General features: G+C 45.2%; 1 protein-coding gene across 1 annotated transcript in view; it reads right to left on the bottom strand.

Annotated features, from left to right (window-relative positions):
* Positions 1-24,685, bottom strand: part of SORBS1 (sorbin and SH3 domain containing 1) — a 218,909-nt gene that overhangs the window by 141,037 nt on the left and 53,187 nt on the right. The window contains exon 2 of the mRNA XM_081104358.1: positions 19,609-19,703. The gene's annotated coding sequence lies outside the window, so the exon portion shown is untranslated. The remainder of the gene's footprint in view (positions 1-19,608; positions 19,704-24,685) is intronic.

Here is a 24,685-nt window from a genome sequence, read left to right on the forward strand (position 1 = left end):
CTATAAGAATCAAAATGAAATAATTAACAATGGTTTTATGGTTTTTAAACTTTAGCGAACATTATAACACTGTAGACCAGGCATTAGGTACTGTGCAATTCTTACTTTAACAACTCTACAATGTAAGTACTATTATTATCCCTGTTTCATGGATAAAAATCTAAGGCCCAGAGAGGCTCAATAAGTTTGTCAATGTTACATAACTAGGAAGTGGGATTGAACTTTGGCGGTCTGGCACCACACGGCTGGCGTGGCTCAGTGGTTGAGCATAGACCTATGAACCAGGAGGTCACAATTTGATTCCTGATCAGGGCACATGCCCGGGTTGTGAGCTCTATCCCCAGTAGGGGGGCATGCAGGAGTCAGCTGATCAATGATTCTCTCTCATCACTGATGTTTCTCTCTTTCTCCCTCTCCCTTCCTCTCTGAAATCAATAAAAAGATATCTTTTTAAAAAAACTTTCGTGGTCCAACTCCAGAGTACGTGCAACTATACAGTATACCATGCAGCCTAGCATCAGCATCATCGTTATTATTATGAATACTCTCCTATTAAACCCAATGCCACAAGCGAGGAGGATGAGGCTCAGAGGTTGTCACAGACCAGATAAGATCATAAAGGAAGCATACGGCACAGAGCCAGGGTTTGAAACCCAGTCCATGTGACTCCAGACCCTGTACACCTAACCACGTAGTGAATAAACACCGATCCACAAATATTTACTCTGCACCAACTGTGCTCTAAAACACCACTTTTTAAAAAGCTAAGGAGGTGCTGGTGCTCCCTCAGAGCAGAAAGACCCTCCTACCGCTTCAAGGCTAAGTCAGCCCCTCCCATGCTCCCCCGGGCATCTGGAGCCCTGCACACAGCAGGTGCCCCGGGATAACTGATGCCAATCAGGATGACGAGGACTGAAATATCTTAAATGTCAGGATATAGTTCCAAAAGGAAATTAGACTGCTTGATTTGAAGGGTTTGAAAAAGCCCCACGAGGCAGACAGAATGCTAACATGGTTTTTAAAACAATGTGAACAGGTGTGGTCTATCTGAATAGGTAGCATGTGTTAGGTACTTTGTTCATTCCTAGTGAACTTTCAACGTCTCAGGATGACCATCTGACCCCAGTTCTCCCTGGACTTTCATGGCAGTCTCATGTCCCGGGAGTATTCGGTTTTATACTCTTGACCTTTCACCCCCACCCCCTGGCTCTCACACAGTGCCTTGCAAATAGGTGCTCGCATGTCTTAGTTGGTTAGACAAATGGAAGACGCAATATTTTATTATTTCCAAGTACTCACTTCCATTCTACAAGGGTTGCCAAGCAGCAGTCCCCTCGCTGCTGAAATGACTATGTGAGAATCATTTTAATTAGCACTTTCATTGTTTATATGCAAATGTACATTCCTAAAGTGGGCCCTTTAAAAATCTTTCCCTAAATCAACATCCCTCACTGAGATTTTTCTTAGTAAATCCTTGTCTATAGACAACAAAGAGATAAATTTCAACCCAGCCCGAGTCCTAAGGATCCTAACTCTGTAATAATGAAGTTAAGAAGCTTTTCTTTATAGGAATGGCAAGACTGAAATGAGGAAATGCAAGGCACTTCCAGGTGCCAGGACAGAGCTGCTCTCTGACTTACTCATCCCCAAGCAGTATGGGCAACTCTGCGAGAGGGCACCCTGCCCACACTGAACTCTTGCAGAAAAGCGGAACCCCCGCTGGCCGCCTGGGCCCCGGCGGATGCAGTCCTCACAGCCGTCACAAGCAAGACTCAAACCTCGCCTTCTTCTCTGTTGCCCAGATGTCCAGCTCCAGCTCAGGCAGCCCATTCTCTCCGCTGGCCCATCCCTGCCCTGTTTCCTTCTTTTGGTTCTGACCCTGGGCTGGGCGGCCTTGCTTTTGTGCCTCAGCTCAGGGAGAGGCCCAGGCTGAGAATTCAGCCCTGGCGGAGGTGCTGGCGGACCTAGCCCAGCCCTGCCCTGGGTGGGAGCTCTGATGGTCTCCCGGGGAGTCGGGGTGGGAATAAGTTATGAGCAGTTGGCAGGGCTGAATCTTGTCCTGAGTCACTAACTTGGTCCTGCATGCTTCCGCCAGGCAGCCTGGAGAGCCTGTCACAGCTTAAAATTAGAGAAGTCGATGGTGAGAAGTGAAGTTCTCGGATGGGCAAACAGAGTAGAGGTTTCCGAGCTCGTTGAAAAATCCTGTGGTCCCAAAAGGGTGGTGAGGACTGGAGCCAGGAGAGCCCGGGAAAGTGCTGTAAGTAGCAGCAAAGCACTCCTAGCACGAGATGCTCTAGTGCAGTGGTTCTCAACCTTCTGGCCCTTTAAATACAGTTCCTCATGTTGTGACCCAACCATAAAATTATTTTCGTTGCTACTTCATAACTGTAATGTTGCTACTGTTATGAATCGTAATGTAAATATCTGATATGCAGGATGGTCTTAGGCGACCCTTGTGAAAGGGTCGTTCGACCACCAAAGGGGTCGCGACCCACAGATTGAGAACCGCTGCCTAGTGGCATGTCATGTCCGGGCCACAGGAGGAGAAACAGTCAAAGCTAAACAGATGTCAGTGCAAGTTATCAGTCAGAAGCAAGTCCAAAAGGCTAAAAAGCCTGGGATGAGTGAAAATATCAGCAATTTGAATAAGCATTGGGGTGAGTGGGTTTTGTTGGGGGTCGAATGACCCTTTCACAGGGGTCGCCTAAGACCATCGGAAAGCACATATATAATTACATATTGTTTTTGTGATTAATCACTAGGCTTTAATTATGTTCAATTTGTAACAATGAAATTGGGGGTCACCACAACATGAGGAACTGTACTAAAGGGTCGCAGAATTAGGAAGGTTGAGAACCACTGTTTTAGATGTACACACCAAAAAGCCTGGCATCAATGTCCAGAAAAATTCTAGCCTGGAGTGTTAAATATCTATTCAATACCTAAGAAAAGAAAAGGTGGTGACCACCAAGAACAGACACAGGTGCACTACGAATAAGTACTAAATTACCCAATTCCTTTATTTTTATATTTTGTTTTTATTGAGAGAGAGGGGAAGGGAAAAGGAGAGAGACAGAAACATCAATCGGCTGCTTCCTGCATGCATGCCCCCCACCAGGGATTGAGCCTATAACCCAAGCATGTGCCCTGACTGGTAACTGAACCAGCAACCTTTCGGTTCACTGGATGACGCCCAACCAAATGAGCCACATCGGCCAAGGCAACGAATTCCTTTTTTAAACTTAGATTAGACCAATAGTTCAGATGACTGTAACTTCACTTGAGCCAGCCTTTAACAGAGTCCCATGATATTCTTGTGAATATGACGAAAGAAACATGAGCAATTAGATGGATTTATATATAGATGACTGAAGCATCAGACCGCAGGCATGTGGATTTAGCCCTGTCCTGGTACATTCTGGTCCATGACTTGTGTCTAGAGGTGACACAGATGAGGGATACATCTGCTTGTTAGATGACAAAAGCTGGATTTTAAAAGTTCTTCATAGGACATAGGATGAATCAAATCTAACAAGACTAAATGTAAGTTGGGTACATGCGAAGCCTACATATTTCTGGGGGAAACCACATATTCCACATGAACTAAGAGCCAGATGCGGTTACTGAAAAAAGTAGTTAAGTCTTGGTTGTATTAGGGTCCTTGCAATGATCCTCAGAGAACTTCTGGAGGGGATCCCAACACAACTCTGGGATGCCAGTAGAATCTCTTCTAATGCTCGTTGATGGCACCACGCAGAAAAATGACACACACCTGGAGGAGAGCTTGGGGTTGGGGCTGAAGAGAGGCCCCCTCTTAGAATACATGTTTAGGTTACAAGCCAGCAGTGATGGCTGACACCTTAGAAACACCTTCTGCTCCATACATGCTACAGTCAGAGCTGTTTGTCTCAAGATTGTCACTCTCAAAACTAACCAGCGAAGTCCCACTGCCAGCAGGGAGGAGTGGGTGTCAGGAGCATCTTAAATGTGGTGACAGCCTTCTCACCCAGTGACCTGTGAGTAACAAGCCAAGATCCCTGAATGGAAACGCCTGGCTGGAATGCCTTCTTAGCTCATCAGTCAGACGAGCATCTTTGGAGATATTTTTTTCCAAGGAAGGGGACGTCCCTGAAGGAAATGAGTCGATGCCAACCAGAGAATATAGCAAATCAAAAGACTTCCTGGCGCAGTCCAGACCCTTGGCTGATGTCCTTCCAGCTCAATACCTGGAACTCAAGACCAGCCCAGGGAGATTCAGAAACAGGCTCCATGTGGCTGAGAGCCCAAAATGTCCCAAGTGGCTTCAGAAACCCCTAAGACCAAAGACACTGGGTTTGTTCCAAGCCACAGGATTTCTGAGCTAGAATTTCTAATTCTTAATTTTTTATTTTTTTTATAAAATTGGGAAGGGAGCACTGACTGGTTTGGCTCAGTGGATAGAGCACTGGCCTGCGGACTGAAGGGTTCCAGGTTCGATTCTGGTCAAGCGCATGTACCTTGGTTGCGGGCACATCTCCAGTGGGGAGTGTGCAGGAGGCAGCTGAATCGATGTTTATAGCTCTCTGTCCCTCTCCCTCTCCCTTCCTCTCTGTAAAAATTCAATAAAATATATATTTTAGAGGGAGGGGATATGGAAGTACCAAAGGGCGGCAGTGTTGCAGAGCTCCCGAACGTAATGAAGAACTGAAAGACTCTGTTCTAAATAAACAAGAAAGACCCCGGTCTCCACAGGGCTTTTTCCCACAGGGGCATTTTCGCCTTGTGCTGTTTGGCTAGTTAACAGAGCAGCCCAAAGGTTTAAACCAGTCTCCCCCACCCCCAGAGCTCAGTGAGTGAACCTCCTGGAACTGAGTGTGAGATACTCTGGACCAAGGGTGACGGGGAGAGAGCACAGATGATCTGCAGTGAGCTGGAACCAACCTCGCAAGACTGCGTCATCCATGAACAGGCAGTAAGGGATCGAGCCACACCCCGCCCTGTCACGCTGAGACTTTAACCCTAGAGCACTGTGAGCATCAAATATTGTCCAAAAGCTCAGGCAAGGTTTGACGGCAGAAAATACGCAAGCAAGCATTTCTAGACATTCTCCCTTGTGTCCTATTCTCCATGGACGGGTCTGGAAACCTACAGATTGACTTTTTTTTTTACTGATACAAAATGGTTCAGACTAGTGTCCGCTTTCTCTCTCCTTGGGCTTCCCTTTTTCAGTGATTTTGCTCCAACAAGGAAACTACCAGCCTTTAACACGTGCTCCCCCAGGGCCGTTTGGAGACCGGAGAAGCAGCGATAGCAGCCAGAAGGGGGACAGGCTAAAGCAAAAAATCACTAAATGTTTAAACCACAAATCGGAATTGGAGGTTCCTCTGTTTACTTAGAAACAGTTGCTGATGCTTACCCAACCAAAGATAAACTAGGACAAACCCGGAAAGGGAAGGGGAAGCAGTGAGGTAAGGGCTGTTGTAAACCTGGCACCGCGAGAGGAAAAGCTCCTCGGGTTGTCAGGACACTGTTTTCCTCCCCGCCAGAAAAATGAGATAACAGACGGCTTTGAATAGCGGCAGAGGCTATACGCAGGAGCTAAGCGGAGGCAGAGGCCTGCATCTTCACACACTTAGACGTCATCACAGGCACATTTAGAGACTGTTGTGGTCGAGTGGAAAGAACGTGGCATTTGGAATCAGAAGAGGTGAACTTGAATCCTGGCTCTGAAGCTGTGTGACATCAGATCAGGCACTCAGCCTCTCTGAGATTCAGACCTGTGTGAACTTTAAAATAAGTTGGATGAGCTGATGTTGTCATTTTCTTCCAGTTCTAACATTCTGTTGTACTACTAATACCGCAGCAAGGCAGCTATGCCTCCATTCATCAAGCATTTGCCGAACACTTTCTGCATGTCAGGTGCTCTGCTAGGTACTAACTACAACAGTCTTGCACTCAAGGAACCTTCTGATCTACATACAGCAGCAGCCTGTAGACAGCTTCTAGAGTACAGAGGGGAAGACATGCGGACAAGGTGAGAGGTCAGCTGACCCAGCAGAGAATGAGGGAGAGGGCAATCAATCAAGAACAGCTTCCCAGGAATGATGCCCAGGCTGGCACCTGAAGTAGGAGGTAATCAAGCCAAGGGAAAGGGTGAAAGAGTAATATGTACGAAGGACACAGGAATGGCCCAATGGCGCACGCATGGTGGGAGCAGTTCTGAAGTAAAGGGTCTTATAAGCCATGCTAAGAAGAGCTATTATTGCCCAGCACTCACTGGCCCCCACTTTCTCTGCTGCTCACCTTAACATCTCCCTGTACAGCAACATTCTTAGGGTTGGTATATGCCAACACCAGGTCAACCACCAAGCAACCACCCAACCCCTGCCCCCAGCCTCTCCTTTGTCCCTGATCAGGCAGCAGGCCACACCTGCTGTGCATTGTGGCTTCTTCCCAGGCACTCAGCTGGCCTTGCTTTCAGTGCTTGCTCAGCCCCTACTGCCCAACCCCTGGCAGCTGTTCCAAATAGTTTCCACCTTCCTCAGAGCTGCAACCGCATCCCAAACACCCCACTCATGCTCAGTAGATGATTTCCACCTCTTTTCCTGGGCTTGACTGTCCAAGCACAGCTCCCATAGCAACCCTTCTGCCCACTTGTCCCAAGTTCCTTCCTTAATAGCCAGGCAGGCCAAGCTATGGGTACCTCTTGCTCACAGTACAAAATAAAGGGAAAATCAGAAACCATAGTCATCAACCAATGCAGGCTGATGCCCATGCACCTGACCGGGCTATGCAACGAGCACTGAAATGGGCTAAGGTATATGGATGTGCTACGCATGCAAATATTATTAGCAATTCAATAACTGTTGGCTGAATAAATGAGTAAAGGAATCTGATGTTGAAGAGGCACTCTAAAGAGATGCAAAACACACAGTGTCTTCAGGTATGTGAACCAAGAATGCAGCCTAGCATTCTGCCCAGAAGATCCTTTCTGTAACACAATGAATGGCAAGGTCTTCACGAGCCTGGGGACTCTGGTCCCTGCTCTGCCCCCACACATGCGGCCCATTTAATACCAACCCAAGCAGCACTGAATCATTTTAGTGCCATTTATTTCTGAAATAAAATTCCTAAAACAAACACAATATATTTAATATAAAGTATATACTCAGTTTAATATACATTGCATAATATTATACCGCGTGTATTTATTTTTCCATGCTCTAAGTGCCGTTGTAGGCTCTCAGCCAATGAAAAGCAGCACATCGTGCACTCAGCCAGCTGCTGACACAGCCCCCATGTGAAACACCCTCAGCAGCCCCCATGGCACCATCCTGTATTGGACATATTCTACAACATGTCTGTTTACTTTACTAAAGACTCTGTCTGCCATTTATTTTCTGTTCTGGTAAACAATTTTGACTCACAATAGTCAAGAGATGGTATGCAACTGGTGTTAGATCTACCAAAAAGAAAAAAAGGAAAAGTAGGGGGATCACTGCATAAATTACATAAATGTCTAACCACTATGCTTGCTGTACACCTGAAACTAATATTGAATGTCAATTATAATGAGAAAATAAAAGAGATAACTTAATAAAATAAGTCAAAATAAGAATTTTTTAAAAATAAAGGAAAATAAAATTATAAAATTCAAGTGTTAGGGTAGTCAACCAGTGAACACGGGTCAGCTTATAAACCTGGGAACACAGGCTTCAGAAATAGTCTATAGGATGAATGCCAAAAACATACAAACCCGTCTGCCTCGTCTACCTCTGTGCCATCTACTAAGCAGAGCACCGGAGTTCTCGCCCAGTGCTGCGAGCACAAAACTCATTATACACAGTTCCTCCGGGTTCCGCAGCCAGCACTCCATTTCCCAGAGCGCACGCCCAGCGCGGGGTGCAGCATGGGACAGAACAGAGAATTCTAGATTGTTAGTGTGCGGGAAACCCAAACATAATCTCCTTTTATATAAGAAACAAACCACCCTAGGTTGTCCTAGGGTAGGTGGCAAGTCAGCGCCGGGCAGGTGGCCAGGGTGAAAATTCCAGCCTCCTCATGGCCTGCCCAGCATACCAAGCGTCTATCATGAGCTCTCACCCTAAAAGCAAGAAGCTAAAAATGAAGAAAGATCAAGGTGCTGTCTCCATCCTGGCTAGCATCTAGTTTCCAGAAGTTTACAATAATGATTTTAGGAGGAAAAAGGCATTATCAGGAGAAACAGAAACTGCTGATCACAATAGCTCATAAAAAGGGCTTCAATTCACATGCTACTGAAGTGTTGGGCTGGTTTGTTGATTTTGTCTTGTTTATGTGAAGTTCCTTTCCTGTGATCTACTGGGTGCTTTGGAAGGCACCAGGTTCCAAAAAACTAACGACTTTCTCTCCCTAAAATGGTGACTTCTGTTGTCCAATTTTACATTTTTGTCTCCTTACTGTAAAAAGGGAAAGAAACTAAGGAATGGTCAGCTACTTCAAGTTCAGTAGTTCAGTTCTATTTGAAAGGGAAAAAATGCTGGAAATATTTAAAAGGAAATGTAATTAGTAGATTTGTATAAATGTTCCCAACATGGTAATTTTATGAGTAAACCGCATTACACCGAGTACATGATACATTTCAAACCTAATATAATGATTTGGTATTTTTAAAGAATACAAAAATTATATTATTGCTTTCTTTCCTTCCCCTCTTGCTTAAAAATGCGCAAATCTTTTTTAAGGAGGAAAACATTGGTTTCACAACTCCACTGCTCCAACTATTTTTCTCCCTATCATTTTAAATTTAGTTTCTATTACTTAAAAAGGAGGATACCAAAATGATGTTTTGCTGAACCTCAAGATCCCTTGATTTTTCAAGATAAAATTTTAAACTGAAACTCTAAGTGAGGGGTTATAAAACAAACCATCTGAGAAGGTCAAACAGGTAAGGGTGGTGTGGGGACTGCAGCAAATGGGGGCTCGCATGCCCCCACATGCACAGACAACTGCTGGTTCCACTCTAGCCCACACTGTTCCATGCAAGAATATGGCCCATACTGCTAGCTTGTCTAACTGTCAAGTGAAGCTAGAAATCAAACTATGTGAAATTTCCTGACCTTTACAATGCTGGCCACTTCAAAAACTTTTAAAACACTGGTGTTTTGTGGACATCTAGTTTGCAAACTGCCACAAAGCACAGAATGCTACAAATGTGATTAACTCAGAGAACAAATGCACATCTAGAAACACAAATTTTGTTGGAAAATGAAGGCTGGTCTCTATATCCTTTTTTAAAAAACCTATATTCCCCTATAACAACCTTTCTCTTGGCCAGGGGAAAGGGGAAGGGGAAATGAATGAACTTGAGAAAAAAAAATGAAATTAGCTGTTAGAAAGCAAAAAGATTACAGGTATCTCCATTTCTTTTTTAAAAAATAAAAACAATAGCAATTCATACAAGAGTGTTTCCAAGTTTTGAGTCCATGCTGGGATAATTCTGGAAGTTGCAAATTTCATCAAAATTAGGCTGCCTTGAACATAGCTATCTTCCCTAAATTTTCTCCGTTGAATAAAAATGCCATTCTAGCCTGCCGGTGTGGCTCAGTGGTTGAGTGTCGACTGATGAACTAGGAGGTCACAGTTCAATTCCTAGTCAGGGTACATGCCCAGGTTGTGGGCTTGATCCCCAGTGGAGGGCGTGCAGGAGGCAGTGATCAATGATTCTCTCTTATCATTGATGTTTCTATCTCTTTCTCCCTCTCTTTTACTCTCTGAAATCAATAAAAATAATATTTTTTAAAAAGAAATGCCAGCTTTGGCTGGTTTGGCTCAGAGGCTAGAGCGTCGACCTGTGGACTGAAAGCTCCCGGGTTTGATTCCGGTCAAGGACACGTGCCTAGGTTGCAGGCTCAGTCCCCAGTAGGGGGCATGCAAGAGGCAGCCAGTCAATGATTCTCTCTCATCATTGATGTTTCCATCTCTCTCTCCCTCTCCCTTCTTCCCTGAAATCAATAAAAATGTATTTTTTTTTAAAAAAGAAATGCCATTCTAGAGCAGGTAACTGCCCCTCAGAGCTATCCAAACACAATCGCTATTACTATGGTATGCTAATGGTTTGTGTGACTAAGTTAGAAGGCTTGATAACTGGCTGGGGAGTGTCACCTCCTGAAAGTGAAACATTATTATATATGCAAAATGCAAATTGTGTATGTGTCTTAGAGAAATTCTTGACCCCTCTTCTCCAAAAGCTTAAGAACCAATGAACCAATACCTATCTACCTATATAAAACCCTAATATGCAAATAGACCGAACGGCGGAACAACCGAACAACCAGTAGCTATGACATGCGCTGACCACCAGGGGGCATGCGTGGAACATGGCGGGCGTCCACCATGGTGGAATGGTGGAGCAGGTGAGCAGGGGGCACCAGACCAAGGTGGGGCGCTGGTCCCAGTCATCGGAGTGAGCCTCTAATGGTTACTGAAAATTCTTTGCTCCCACGTGCTGCGGTCCCGCCCAGCGCTCACATCCGCTGCCAGCACCAGAGTCCTTGCTTGCACCCGCTGCCAGCCCTGCTCGCACCCACAACCCGTGCCATCAGCGGGTGTGAGCGGCAGCTGCTGGCCCCAATCACCCCTGAGGGCTTCTCTACCTCTCCCTGTTCCTAAAGGGTGATCGGGGCAGCAGCCGCTGCTCACACCCACTGACAGCACCGACCCTGCTCACACTTGCTGCTGGTGCTGGCCCCAATCGCTCCATGCCGTCAGCAGATGCGAGCAAGGCCAGTGACGTCAGCACATGGGAGCGGCAGCGGTGGGAGAGGGGCTGCCAACAGAGAGGGGACCAGGGGCCACAGCGGGAGGGGCCGGGCAAGGGTGCAGAGGATGGGCTGAGACCTGCCCCTGTACCCACCACAGCCTCGCGGCCCACAGTTCCTTTCAATGTGCATAAATTCGTGCACTGGGCCTCAGGTCTGATTGTAACAGTGAAAGTTCAATTGCACAAGCTCAAGCACAAATAGTGCAGTCGATTTTTAAAGCATACCTCTGCAGGAACCATTTTTTATTTAATCACTGCCGTAATCAGCAGGCCAGAGAAGATCCTTTCTGAGTGAGGAAAACACAGTGAGTCATCTCCATGTTGATAAGGAGACTGCAGGATGAGGGCACTGCTGTGAAGTAGGTATCAGATGGTGCCTTTTCTAATTAGTGGAGCAATCAACGATTTCATCCCACGACATTCAGTAATCACTGGAGATGAGGTTGATCTCCTTGTTTTAGTGACAATCCCAAGTACAAAGTAATGTTTACCTCCCCAAACCATGGGGCGAAAGGAAAGACAAAAGATGTACTAGTATTTCACTCTATCTGTGGTCACTAGATGGAAAAGGAGAAAATATCTTGGCTTTACACATGGCCAGTAACTGTGATACAACTTTCCTGTTGGTTGAAAAAGTACAAAAGCAAATGTGTGACTCTCCTGGAGAAGCATCGACACCTAAAAAATGTCACTGCTACGAAATGGGTCTCGTGTCTTTGTAGGACACAATAACAACCCAATATGGCAGCCCAGAAGTCCTTCCAGACAATGACCCCTGCAGAAGCTGCCCCAACAGCACGCCCTCTGAGCAGCAGTGGGTGAGCAGCAGCATAGGTCCGAGACACTGAATCCTAGCCTCCCCAAATTCCATTTCGAGCATTTTCCTACAGTAGTGGACATTCTTAATTAAATTTGACTGAACTTTGGGGTCAGAAACTATCAAAAACAATAGATTCCCAATGCCCTGTCCTGTTCTCCAATGCACGAAGCCTTTGCTCAGGAAGGCGGCAGAGAGCTGTCCAGTTGAAATGGCCAGAATTTGTGGCTCAGCTCATGGCAATTATAAGTCATTTCAAATCCATATTTGTCTAAAACAGCTGAATAATATATTGGCTAGCCCAGCTGACATGGCTCAGTGGTTGACCATTGACCTATGAATCAGGAGTTCATGCTTCGATTCCCAGTCAGGGCACAGGCTGGGTTGTGGGCTTAATCCCCAGTAGGGGGTGTGCAGGAGGCAGCCAATTAATGATTCTCTCTCATCATTGATGTTTCTATCTCCTTCTCCCTCTCCCTCTCTCTCTGAAATCAATAAAAAACATATTTTAAAAATACTGGCTAGAAACAGCCTTAAATCCTTTTTGAAAGAAGGGGAGGAAGGAGGAAAGAAACTGGCCTGATATGTAAAAATTTGAAATTCAACTTTTAAGATGCTAGTCTCAAGTTGCTTATGAACATGAAGCCTCAAACAAGCAAAGGCACTGGACAGTGAACAGGCAATCACCTCAATCAAAACACACATCGAGCAAGAGCACTCAGAAAACCAAGCAGTGAAGGAACTCTAAATATTTCTAGATCGTGGATTAAGCCTAAAAGGGATACTGTCATGCTTTTTAAAGCTAATACATAAACATGACAGAAAAAATGTAGAAGTATAAATGGCTACACAGTGAAAAATAAGTCTCCTTCTTACACCACTGCCCTCCCCACAAGGCTACTCATCTCCAGCACCTCATCCTGAGATGGTCTACATCAAGCATGTCAAACTCATGGCTCATGGGCTTCAGCCGAGGCCTGTGAGTTTGACATGCTTGGTCTACATGCACACAGGCACTGAAGCATCGTTCTACTTTTTAAAAAAAAAATTTATTATTGACTGATTTGAGAGAGAGAGTGAGAGAAACATCGATTTGTTGTTCCGCTTATTTCTACATTTATTGGTTGCTTCTTCTATGTGCCCTGCCCAGGGATCCAACCCACAACGTTGGTGCATTGAATGACGCTCTAACCAACTGAGCTACCTGGCTGGGGCGGCACGGTTCTGCTTTTAACTTAAGGAGGACACCACCATTTTTTAAATGGCCCACCACTTGACGTCTCTAGGGGCCCAAGGAAGTGCCATCCTTTTATTCCTAAAACCACTTCCTGAAGAAGTAAACAGGGAGAAGAAATCTCCCCAACATGACTGTCTGTACGTTTCATTTCTTTTTTAATCTTATTTAGGTTCCATTCTGTGGGATCAGAAGACAAATGAAAACCAACAGGGTTGATGACAATAGTCATGAATATCACTTCACTGAAACCTTCATTTTGCCGTAAATGGCTGGTTACAGATATTGAGCACTGTACAATCAATGCTTGCTTTTCATATTGAGAATATTTCACTGAAATAGGAGGGTCTTGAAATGCATGTAAAAGCACGTTAGGGCTGTCCATTTCCCAAGGGATTTGCAACAGCACAGGGCAGAATGCTGCAGTATCCCTCTGCCCTCAGTACTGCACTAAGTCCTATTCTCCTGTCATTCCTGAGAAAGGCCTGAGAAGACCAGGCCTGGGCAGAAAGTGAAAATGTTTCCCAACATTTTAAACAAAAAGCCTGGAGGGAGAGCTAAACTTGGGGAGCTCACCAGGGCAGACAAGAGAGAGACGGGGTCCAAGTTCAAGGCAAGAGAGAGGAGGCTGGCAGGCCTTGAGCTGGTAACTGTGGGAAGGGGACCACACTGTCCATGGGGGCGGGAGATAACAAGACTAAAGAAATGCACCTCCAAATGGAAAAACTAAGGAGCCCAATGAGACTATGCAGAAAGCTCAGCAGGGCAGTTTGTCCGGAAAATGGATAAAACCAGTATGTAACAGCTGTGTTTTATGCCAGAAGCCCACAAATAGTTGAGAATGTGTGGGATTCAGAACTGATTTTCTCCTCAGTCAATGGCAGTAGAGGGCTCTGGGTGGTACTGGAAACATATAGATCTAGTACAAGCATCAGAGTATATTTTTGCTGCTCTTCATCTTGTAGCATTTATTCTTTATAATTTCAAAGACATCCTAATTACTTCCTAAACTGAGGTAGTGCAAATCATAGTGCCTGTTTGACCATCTTCATGAAATGTTATCACATCTAACTTTTATTGCAAAGTGACTGATTTTTCAGTGCACCTTCATTTAATGAACTTTTGAATGATATGATTATAGGATGAAAAAAATCTGAAACACTAACAGTGAATTAGACTTAATAGTCATCAAAATAGCTTGTAAAGCTCCAGTGCACATAGAGAACAGTGTAGTTTACAAGCTACTGGCAAAGGATGCTGGATCTTTCTGCTTGCCAGCCAGAGGCACAGCCTTGTGCCAACTGCATAAATGCAGTTTCTAATTCACTTAGCTAACCAGATTTAAAATTTATGTAATTCTAAAACGAATATTCTTTCATTTTATATATTTTTGAGGTATGACTTTCATTCAACATTGTATTAGTTTTAGGTGTTCACCATAATGATTTGATATTAATATATACTGTGAAGTGATCACCACAATAAGTCTAGAAAGCATCCATCACCATACATAATTACAGAATTTTCTTTTTCTCTTTCTTTCTCTCTCTCTCTCTCTCTCTCTCTCTCTCTCTCTCTCTCTCTCTCTCTCCCCCCCCCTCTCTCTCTTTCTTTCTTCTTTCGTTTTTTCCAGAATTTTTTTTTCTTGTGATGAGAACTTTTAAGACTATTCTCTTAGAAACTTTCAAATATGCAATATAATATTATTAAATATAGTGGCTATGCTGTACATTACTTCCTTAGGACTTGCTTATTTTATAACTAGAGGCCAGGTGCACGAATTCATGCACGGGTGGGATCCAGCTGGCCAGCCCAGATCGGGGCCGATTGGGCCCAGCCAGCCGGAGGGAGGGGCTGTGGGTGGTTGGCCAGCCAACCCTGGCCCCGACTGGGGAGTGTGGGCGACCGGGGTTGGGGGGAGGGTTGGCCAGGGGGAGGGGCTGCAGGCTATTAGCTGGCAGGCCCTGCCCCCTGGTCAAACTCCAGGCTGAACTCCAGGTGGAGGGGACAATTTGCAATATTAGCCTTTTATTATATAGAACTGGAAGATTATACATTTTGACTCACCCATTTTGCCCATTCCCTACCCTCCTATCCCCCACCTCTGGCAACCACCAACCTATTCTCTGTATGTCTGAACTAAAATTAATTTTCTTGCTTTAGGGGAGTCACAGTATTTCCAATATTTTAATATAAGAAGAGGCTTTGTTACTACTCATATCATGTTATCTTATTTAAATGATTTATATTTGCATTACATGAAATTATATATCCATAGCATGTGCCTTCATTAACTTCTTAGTAGAGATTTTATGTGGAAAATGCATGCTTTGCCTTCCCTCTTTTCTGTTCACATCTTAACCTATCACTCTGTTCTCTCCCTGGGTGGTCTCCTCCAGTCTCTTCATTTTAAATATTGTCTGCATTTGGATGATTCTCAGAGGTACCATTTCCAGTCCCAGGCAACTCTAGATCTTTATAAGGGTATCAGGTGAACATCTTAAATGTAATATATCCCAAACAAAACTCTTAGGGTCCCCTTAAACCCCCCTCTTTGCTCCCCATCTCAATAAACAGCAACACCATCTTCCCCAAATCACCAACTCATCCTTGACTCCTCTTGCTCACACCCATACCCAATCCAGCAGACTCTCCCTTCAATATATCCTGACCTTCACCACTTCACATCATTCTAGAACAGTGATGGCGAACCTATGACATGCGTGTCAGAGGTGACACGTGAACTCATTTTTTTGGTTGATTTTTCTTTGTTAAATGGCATTTAAATATATAAAATAAATATCAAAAATAAAGTCTTTGTTTTACTATGGTTGCAAATATCAAAAAATTTCTATATGTGACACGGCACCAGAGTTAAGTTAAGGTTTTTCAAAATGCTGACACGCCAAGTTCAAAAGGTTCGCCATCACTGTTCTAGAACCACCACACCAATCTAAGCCATGCCTGGACCACTAGAAGGGCCACCTGGAGGCTACACTGATTCTACTCTTGCCCCCAAAGTCTATTCTTCACTCAGGACCCAGAAAAATCATTGTGAAGCACAAAAAGGATCACATCACTAGATTACTCAAACATCTCCAGTGGTATCCAATCACGTTTAGAGGAAAATCTGAACTCCTTATCATAGCCTACAAGATCTGGCTCCCACCTACCACTGATCTCATTCCATACCACTCTCCCTTCCTATAACTACCCCTCAGCTCAAGGCCAACCAAACTGGCTGCCTTTCTGGTCCTCTATCATGCTGAGATCCGCCATCATCAAAAGCCTCTCTTTTAGCTTGCTGTTCCCTCTGCCTAAACACTCCTCCCCAGATCCCTTCACTCCATTCAGATCTCTGCACAAAATCTCTCCTCTTCCTCCCTGCCTCCACCCCACACAAGCCTTTTCAGACCAGTCTTTCAAAAAAAGCCCCATCCAGATAGAACCAAGATGGCGGCATAGGTTAACGCCGGAGTTTGCTGCTTTGAACAACTACTTCAAAAGTGAAACTAAAAGACAGAGGGACATCACCCAGAACCACTGGAACGCTGGCTGAGTGGAAGTCCTACAACTAGGAGGAAAGAGAAACGCATACGGACACTCAGAGGAGGCGCAGTGCTGAAGTCAAATTCTGAGGTGCGGAGTGCGCGCGCGGAGCGGGCTGGCGGCGGAGGGCGCGGTTGGCGTTTTCAATCGGGAGGGAGTCGCAGACTCTGAGCTCCAGATACGGGCGAGTCTTTAGGGACCCAGACTCAAACGGGAGAAGCGGGACTGCCTGGCTTTGGTCAGAGCGAGTGCAGCTTTCCCTCCGAGCTTTGCAGCCATTGCTGGGACTCAGAGAGGCAGAGCCCCTGGGGACAGGACTGAGAGCGGCCATAACTGCTCTCTCTGGCCCACCCTGTTGATCCTGTGCGACCAGCCCCGCCCAAGCCCTGCACAGAGGCATTTGCCGGATAGCCTCAGGCAAACGCCAGATTAGCACCTCCCTAGAGGACAGAAGTTCTCTCACTGCTGACACAGCTGATTCTCATAGCCACTTGGCCTGGAGGGCAAACCCTCCCTGGAATTAGCTACAAGCCTGCACACAAAGGCCACTAGGGGGTGCACCAAGGAAGCATAACAAAATGCAGAGACAAAGAAACAGGACAAAATTGTCAATGGAAGATCTAGAGTTCAGAACCACACTTTTAAGGTCTCTCAAGAACTGTTTAGAAGCCGCCGATAAACTTAATGAGAGCTACAAGAAAACTAATGAGACCCTCGATGTTATATTGGGGAACCAACTAGAAATTAAGCATACACTGACTGAAATAAAGAATATTATACAGACTCCCGGCAGCAGAACAGAGGAGCGCAAGAATCAAGTCAATGATTTGAAATGCGAGGAAGCAAAAAACACCCAACCGGAAAAGCAAAATGAAAAAAGAATCCAAAAATGCGAGGATAGTGTAAGGAGCCTCTGGGACAGCTTCAAGCGTACCAACATCAGAATTATAGGGGTGCCAGAAGATGAGAGAGAGCAAGATATTGAAAACCTATTTGAAGAAATAATGACAGAAAACTTCCCTCACCTGGTGAAAGAAATGGACTTACAGGTCCAAGAAGCGCGGAGAACCCCAAACAAAAGGAATCCAAAGAGGACCACACCAAGACACATCATAATTAAAATGCCAAGAGCAAAAGACAAAGAGAGAATCTTAAAAACAGCAAGAGAAAGAAACTCAGTTACCTACAAGGGAATACCCATACGACTGTCAGCTGATTTCTCAACAGAAACTTTGCAGGCCAGAAGGGAGTGGCAAGAAATATTCAAAGTGATGAACACCAAGAACCTACAACCAAGATTACTTTATCCAGCAAAGCTATCATTCAGAATTGAAGGTCAGATAAAGAGCTTCACAGATAAGGAAAAGCTAAAGGAGTTCATCACCACCAAACCAGGATTATATGAAATGCTGAAAGGTATCCTTTAAGAAGAGGAAGAGGAAGAAAAAGGTAAAGATACAAATTATGAACAACAAATATGCATCTATCAACAAGTGAATCTAAGAATCAAGTGAATAAATAATCCGATGAACAGAATGAACTGTTGATTATAATAGAATCAGGGACATAGAAAGGGAATGGACTGACTATTCTTGGGGGGGAAAGGGGTGTGGGAGATGCGGGAAGAGACTGGACAAAAATCGTGCACCTATGGATGAGGACAGTGGGTGGGGAGTGAGGGCGGAGGGTGGGGCGGGAACTGGGAGGAGGGGAGTTATGGGGGGGAAAAAAGAGGAACAAATGTAATAATCTGAACAATAAAGATTTAATAAAAAAAAAAAAAAAAAAAAAAAAAAAAAAAAAAAAAAAGCCCCATCCAGTCCCTCACTTTGTCTTCTTTTTTACATCACTTATTACTACCCGAAATGATATTACCTATTGAGTTATTTCATTCATAAAACAATAGTTAGTGAGCACCCATCAAGAGCAAGGTTCTCTTCTCAGAGCTGGGGGTACAGCGGTGAATGAAATGAGCAGACTTCTGCCCCAGTGGAGCTCGCATTCTTGTTTGTCACCCTCTCTCAGATCTAAGCCCCAGGGAAACATGCACACAGTCTGCCTCCAGTGCCCAGAGCGGTGCCTTGGCACAGAGAGGGAATTAACACATGTTTGCTGAATGGGTAAAGTGTCCCACCCACCCGAGGCCATCTGCTCCCCTGGGGACTCCCATCCCAGAGCCTTCCTGCCTACCAGATGGGACTCCGGTTATACGGGGTCCAGAATGTCCACTGTGTCCCTTTAGACACAGTAATCTGGGCAATCAGCTTTTCAAGTCTGAGATGGGTCCCTAACCCCAGGCCTGCCTGTCCCAACTGCCTGCCCTTCCTTCCCGCTCCAGCGCCCAGCACCCTGCATGCTCCTCAGGTGGTCGTGCCACAGGGGTTTGTCTCACAGGGACACAAGAGCACCTGGTCCACCTGGAGGGAGCTGACCGGGCAGTCAGCATCAGACAAGCCAGCTTTCCCCAAAAGAGAGTGTCTGGAATCACATAGCACAGGTCAACCTGCCTCCTGGCTCCTCCACAGCTCACACAAGACCTTCAACATCAGCTAGCCGGCGGGCTTTAAAGCAGCCTCCCCTCAGCTTTGGAACACACTATTGCTAAGCACACATCTTCGCGTCTTTCAACTGCACAGAAGCAAAACATTTACTGTTGTAATGAGTAAATCAGTTTCTTTCCAAAAAGGAAACTCACAGCCCCCTTTTCATTTGTAAACTGTGAAATTATCTGATTGCAAATAAAAATAAAGGTAACACTGAAATGTAATTAATTTGTCTTTTTTTAAAAAAAACAGAGCAGCTACTATGGTAGAAAGAAAAAAGAAAAGAAATGCAAATCTTTGAAAGTCTGTAAGTCTCAGAAAATAGGTATTTAAAATTCACATTTTCATCATGTATTCATGTTTTATTTGTTAGCTTAGAATTGCCCTGCCAAATAGGATTACCTTATATTTGCCAAGCATTTTATTCCCTCGGAAGTGTACTCACTTAGGCAATCTCTTTTAGCAGGGCAGGATTCATTTCTGTCTGGAGCCCAGAGAGGTCCAACAATTCACCTAACATCCCACAGTGAAAGTGGCAGAACCCAGTAGGTACCAGAACCCAGATATGCTGAGGTCCAGCCCTCCTTTCCTTCCATAATAGAAAGGACAGTGTTGTTCCCTAAAAATCACATCCTATCGCCCACTGAAAATATTTCCCTTCACTGCAGAAGAAAAACACACATACATTCACCAGTGGTTTAGGGCGATGGAAAGATGCATTGGTCCTGCAGCTCTGGGTAGAGAGAGGGTTTCACAGACTCTTCCGACAAATGCCGCGTCCTGCAATGACAAACATACAGAACATCTGGTATGAATCAGGCACCGGTGGCCTCTCTCCAAGGAGGCCACCCAAACACCAAGGCACCCTGTCAGACTCAAAGCCCCCCTCCCCTCCTCGCCCAGCCCACTCCCTTCCCATTCTGACTTCCCCAGTAGAACAAGAATCTTCAGTTCACCAGCTGAAATGGTCCCCTTTAGAATCACCGGATCTTGTGCAGAAAGAAGCACTAGAGGTCATGTACAATGGGAGCACAAAGTCAAAGCCCAGTGGGTCCCATCTAGCCTGTGCTGGCATTACCCTGAATTACAGGGTATGTTTAGAAAATGCAAGCCAAGCTAAAAAGTCAGAGACATCATAAAACCCAGACTTCTGGAACCAAGAGCTCTGGCTTCTCTTAAAAAAAAAAAAAAATCAGAGAATCTCAAAATGGGCTCATAGCCGTGTCTGAACATGATCAGATGATGCTAAGTAGTAGCTGCCCTTCATAGGCAAGCTTGGTTATGCCGATGCCACAGTCCCCATCACTCCCCAGTGTCTCAACACAGAGAAGAGCTGGGATTGTAATTTACAGAGAAGAGCTGGAATTGTAATTCACAGAGAAGAGCTGGAATTATAATATCACTGCCCTTGCGTTACTGTTTTTCTTGTGGTACAGAAATCTTTCTCTCTACCTATGATTTTAACAAAAGTGGGAAAACAGAAGAAAAGGGGCTGTGAGTTCCAAGAGGAAAATGAATGGTAGAGCACATATAGCAACTTAAGTTGGTAAGCTCACTCCTGTAGACATTCGCAGTCCCTGAACAAGTACAACCACTCCCACTTCATAATGTAAAGCCGGAAACTGACTTGCCCACTGCCCCGGTTAAGGGGAGAGCTAATTCTAGACTCTAGGTCTCTTGACTGCCAATCCACAAACTTTCACTATGCCCCATTGCATAGCAGTCTTATATTATGAAGCCAAAAAAATAAATATTTTATAGACAGATAATAGATAGATAGATAGATAGAGGGGAGGGGGGAGAGAGAGAGAGAGAGAGAGAGAGAGAGAGAGAGAGAGATCTGTGTGTGTGTGCGTGTGTGTGTCTCAAAGCTAATACTAAATTCAAGGAAATACATTAGAAGTGTCCACTTTGTACTAAAATGCTCTCCAAACCTTCATTTGTAAAAAATAAATAAACAGATAAATAAATAAATAAGAGTAAATGCTATCAGGTTCCCTAAAGGTTTGTTTGTTTCTGAATGTGAAATTTTCAATAATTTTGCTGCTTTAAGTACAAAAATAATTATCACAAATACAATGCATCTACTACTTCAAAAGTGTTCAGTTAATGTCCGAAACTGTCTAAAATATATTCTTTATGCTAGAAAAATTCCCCTTTACAAAGCTATAAATAAGCTTACGTGCAAGGTACTAGCACTGTAATAAGTGAATGATGTTCACAACTAGAAGCCCTTGGGGGGAGTTATTTATATCATCCCTCAACGGATGTATTGATTCATTCACTCAGCAGGTATTTACTGAGCCTGTTACACGCCAGGCAGTGTGCAAGGTGACTGAGATACAAAGATGAACCGGCCCCAGCCCTTGCCCATAAGTTGCTCTGCCTGGGTAAAAGACGGGCCCAGACACTCGGAAAGAATGTGAAGACAATGGGTAACTGTAAAGACCTGCGCAGGCACCGTGTGATGGGAGCACTGAGCAGGGGCGTCCAGTGCAGCTGAGGTGAACAGACGCTTCCCTGCATGGACAGAGGCCTGAGGAGCCCTAAGCAGGGATGGGAGTGGAGCAGGCAGGCGGCAAACTGACGGGAAGGTGAGAATTACAGGTCATAGGACATGGGCAAAAGCAAGGACGACAGCAGCCCCTCCAATGAGGCCTAGTCCAAATCTCACATGACCTCAGAGGTCTTAAAAAGCCCTGCCTTCCCTGGCCAATGTTGCTCAGTGGTTGAGCGTCGACCTATGAACCAGGAGGTCACGGTTCAATTCCTGGTCAGGGCACATGCCAGGGTTTCAGGCTTGATTCCCAGTAGGGGCCATGCAAGAAGCAGCCAATGATTCTCATCATTGATGTTTCTCTCTCTCTCTCCCTTTCCCTTCCTCTCTGAAATCCATATATATGTATCTTTTGAAAAAGCCCTGCCTTATGCCATGTGCCCTACATCTGTTGAGACTCAATGTGCAGCCCTGCATGTGCACTCTTGGAAATGTATCTCGACAGGTGCCCTTATAAAGAGTGTACCCCCCCCATGCCAAAACCGGTTTGGCTCAGTGGATAGAGCGTCGGCTTGCGGACTGAAAGGTCCCAGGTTCGATTCCGGTCAAGGGCATGTACCTGGGTTGCGGGCACATCCCCAGTGGGAGATGTGCAGGAGGCAGCTGATCGATGTTTCTAACTCTCTATCTCTCTCCCTTCCTCTCTGTAAAAAATCAATGAAATATATTTAAAAAAAAAAAAAGAGTGTACCCGCTCCACGGCAATGCAACCAGTGCTATCCCAGGGTCTGCAGGGCCGAAGAAACAAGGTCTCTGAGAAGACAGTCAACACTGTCTTCCCCTGTGCCAGTCACAACATGGTCCTGTCTCCAGCCCAGGGCCTGGGTTTCCAGGGCCAGATCTACTATGCAGTCAAGCCTCAAGCAGGAGGTTTTATGAGAAAGTGTCCCAGGAGGAGTTGTCCTGTTCTTCATGGGTAAGAGAGAAGGCATCACTCCTGACCTAGGCTGAGGCAAAACGAGGCGGGAGGGTATTGAGAGGGGGGATAGCATCCCCCAAAGACAAGCTTTTGGAAAGGGGTATAAATAGGAGTGAAGACCAAGTGCATGGCCATGGTCAGAGCTCAGTGTTCAAAGCCAGGAGAAGGAAACAAGCAGGCAGAATTCACTTGAAAAGTGAAAAGAGCTTCCCTAGATCTCTAACTGACAAGCTCTTGTCTCTAAAAATAATGTCCTGGGTCCCAGACCCATCAAATAAGAGTCTCTGATTTGAAGACCCAAGAATTATTCAGGTGATTCTGGTGCCCAGACTCTGATACCCATTTGGAAAAGAGTACCTTTCACTCCTTAAGCTCATTAATTCAGCATCCCTGAGGCAGTATTCAAGGGCCCAGGCTTTGAGGGAGTTAAACATTCTTAGTACATTTATCCATTCCCTACATCACATTATGACAACCATCACCTACTAGTAACTCCATTTTATTTTAAGTAAATAAAAATACATAAAATGCCAGCAGCCAGGATGCAAACTAGGTAAGTGAAGGCGGCCTCCTGTACCCAATGCCAGTGCCTCCAGATAAACTACTGGAGTTGTCCAGACTCAGCACAGACTGAGCCCTCATACACCTGTGCAGGCTCACTGTGGCAGAACAGAGGGTCTGGGAGCACTCAGTCATCAAGGTGGCCTTCGAGGAACAGCTCTAAGGCACACAGCATCCTGCCCACAGAGTAGGACACTGCAGATCAATGCAGTGCCTGGAAACGCGCCATGCCAGCTGAGCACTTCTCTTCCCAGATTTCCACTTTGTGGTCAAGTAACAACCTGAGCAATCTCAAGCCAAAAATGGCAAAGTAAATGCTGTGGACCACGAAGATGACAGATCGGAGTAAGCTAGTTCCTTGAATGGACCAGCCTAGAGAGATCCCTTCCCTGACATCACTGGATGCTACCGGGCAACCTTCAGACAGCCCAGTGCCAGAGAAACCAATGGCTGACCAAGGTTAGCCTTCCTAACGGCAAGGCCCAGCAACAATGCACAATGTCCTTCACTAGGATGAGAGTCCCCTTCAACTTGAGGGTTCTTCACTTGAGTCAATGCAAATTTGGAAGAGCATGGGTGGGCAGGAGGTCTGGGAAAAGCTCAGGATACTAACTGACCACTTCTGGTGGTCCTCAACTTTTAGAAGATCCATTATTCCCTACAGAACCATTATAAACTTGCCTAAAACAAGACCTCTCTCTCTCTCTCTCTCTCTCTCTCTCTCTCTCTCTCTCTCACTCAATCATCCAAAAGAAATCACAAGAGTTGCTCCAGGCCCTACCAACTACCTTGAACCATTACCTACCTACCTCATCTATATCCTCATCTCTACCCCATCCCAAGAATAAAGGACAATACAAGAGGCAGTGAAAGTCACCTTAGCCACCTTTGTTCCTACCAATCATCAATCCAGACCATCCTATCAGCTCTGGACCAATGGGGGCCTCTCTAGTTAAATATCCTCACAGACCATGCACCACTCCATCATGGCACAAAGCACCTACTCATGCTTGCCTTCTTGTTGTTTTTGATGTTTTAAGGGGTCTTTTGTTTGACTGGCTAATGACTGTATCCCAATACACTTCCTTCAAAACCTCCAGGTTGTTTGAAGAATATACCTCAAATTTCATGTCTCACAGCCAAAAGATGATCCAGCCAACCCATTCCCCAACTCCTTAGTCTTGCCACTAGCCTCTGAAATCTAAGCAGCCACTAATTAGTCCATTAATTTAGTGAACTTTATGAAGGACTCTGCTTAGAAAGCTAATGTAGAATTGGAGAAAATCCCCAACTGATCCTGAGGCTAACCAATTCAGGAAGGAAACATATCAGAGTAATTATCTTTTTATTTCTTTTGTGCAATTTTTTTTTTGAAATCACACTGCATTATTTAAAGATAACCTAGCATATCCAAAATAAACTATTTTTTTTACCTTGAAGAGCACTTCCCTATTTCCCAGAAGCAATCTCATTGGGGCCATGCCCAGCGCCACATCCTCAGGACTTGAACGACGTTGAAGCTGCCAAGGTGCTCAATGCCAAGGTGGCTCAAGCATCTCTCGCCTCTGGTCCCACTGCCTAGCTGTCCTCCCTTCACACCCCTTGGCAGCGGAAAGTGGGTTTGGAGGAGCTTTTTAAAGTTCTTCCACCCACTCCACAAATTCAGTAGGAGGGAGAATGAATGTTTCCAAGTTTGCTGAATGACACGGAAGTTCATAAAGCAGA

Source organism: Myotis nattereri (genome assembly GCF_964212035.1).
Source record: "Myotis nattereri genome assembly, chromosome: 13".
Taxonomy (NCBI): domain Eukaryota; kingdom Metazoa; phylum Chordata; class Mammalia; order Chiroptera; family Vespertilionidae; genus Myotis; species Myotis nattereri.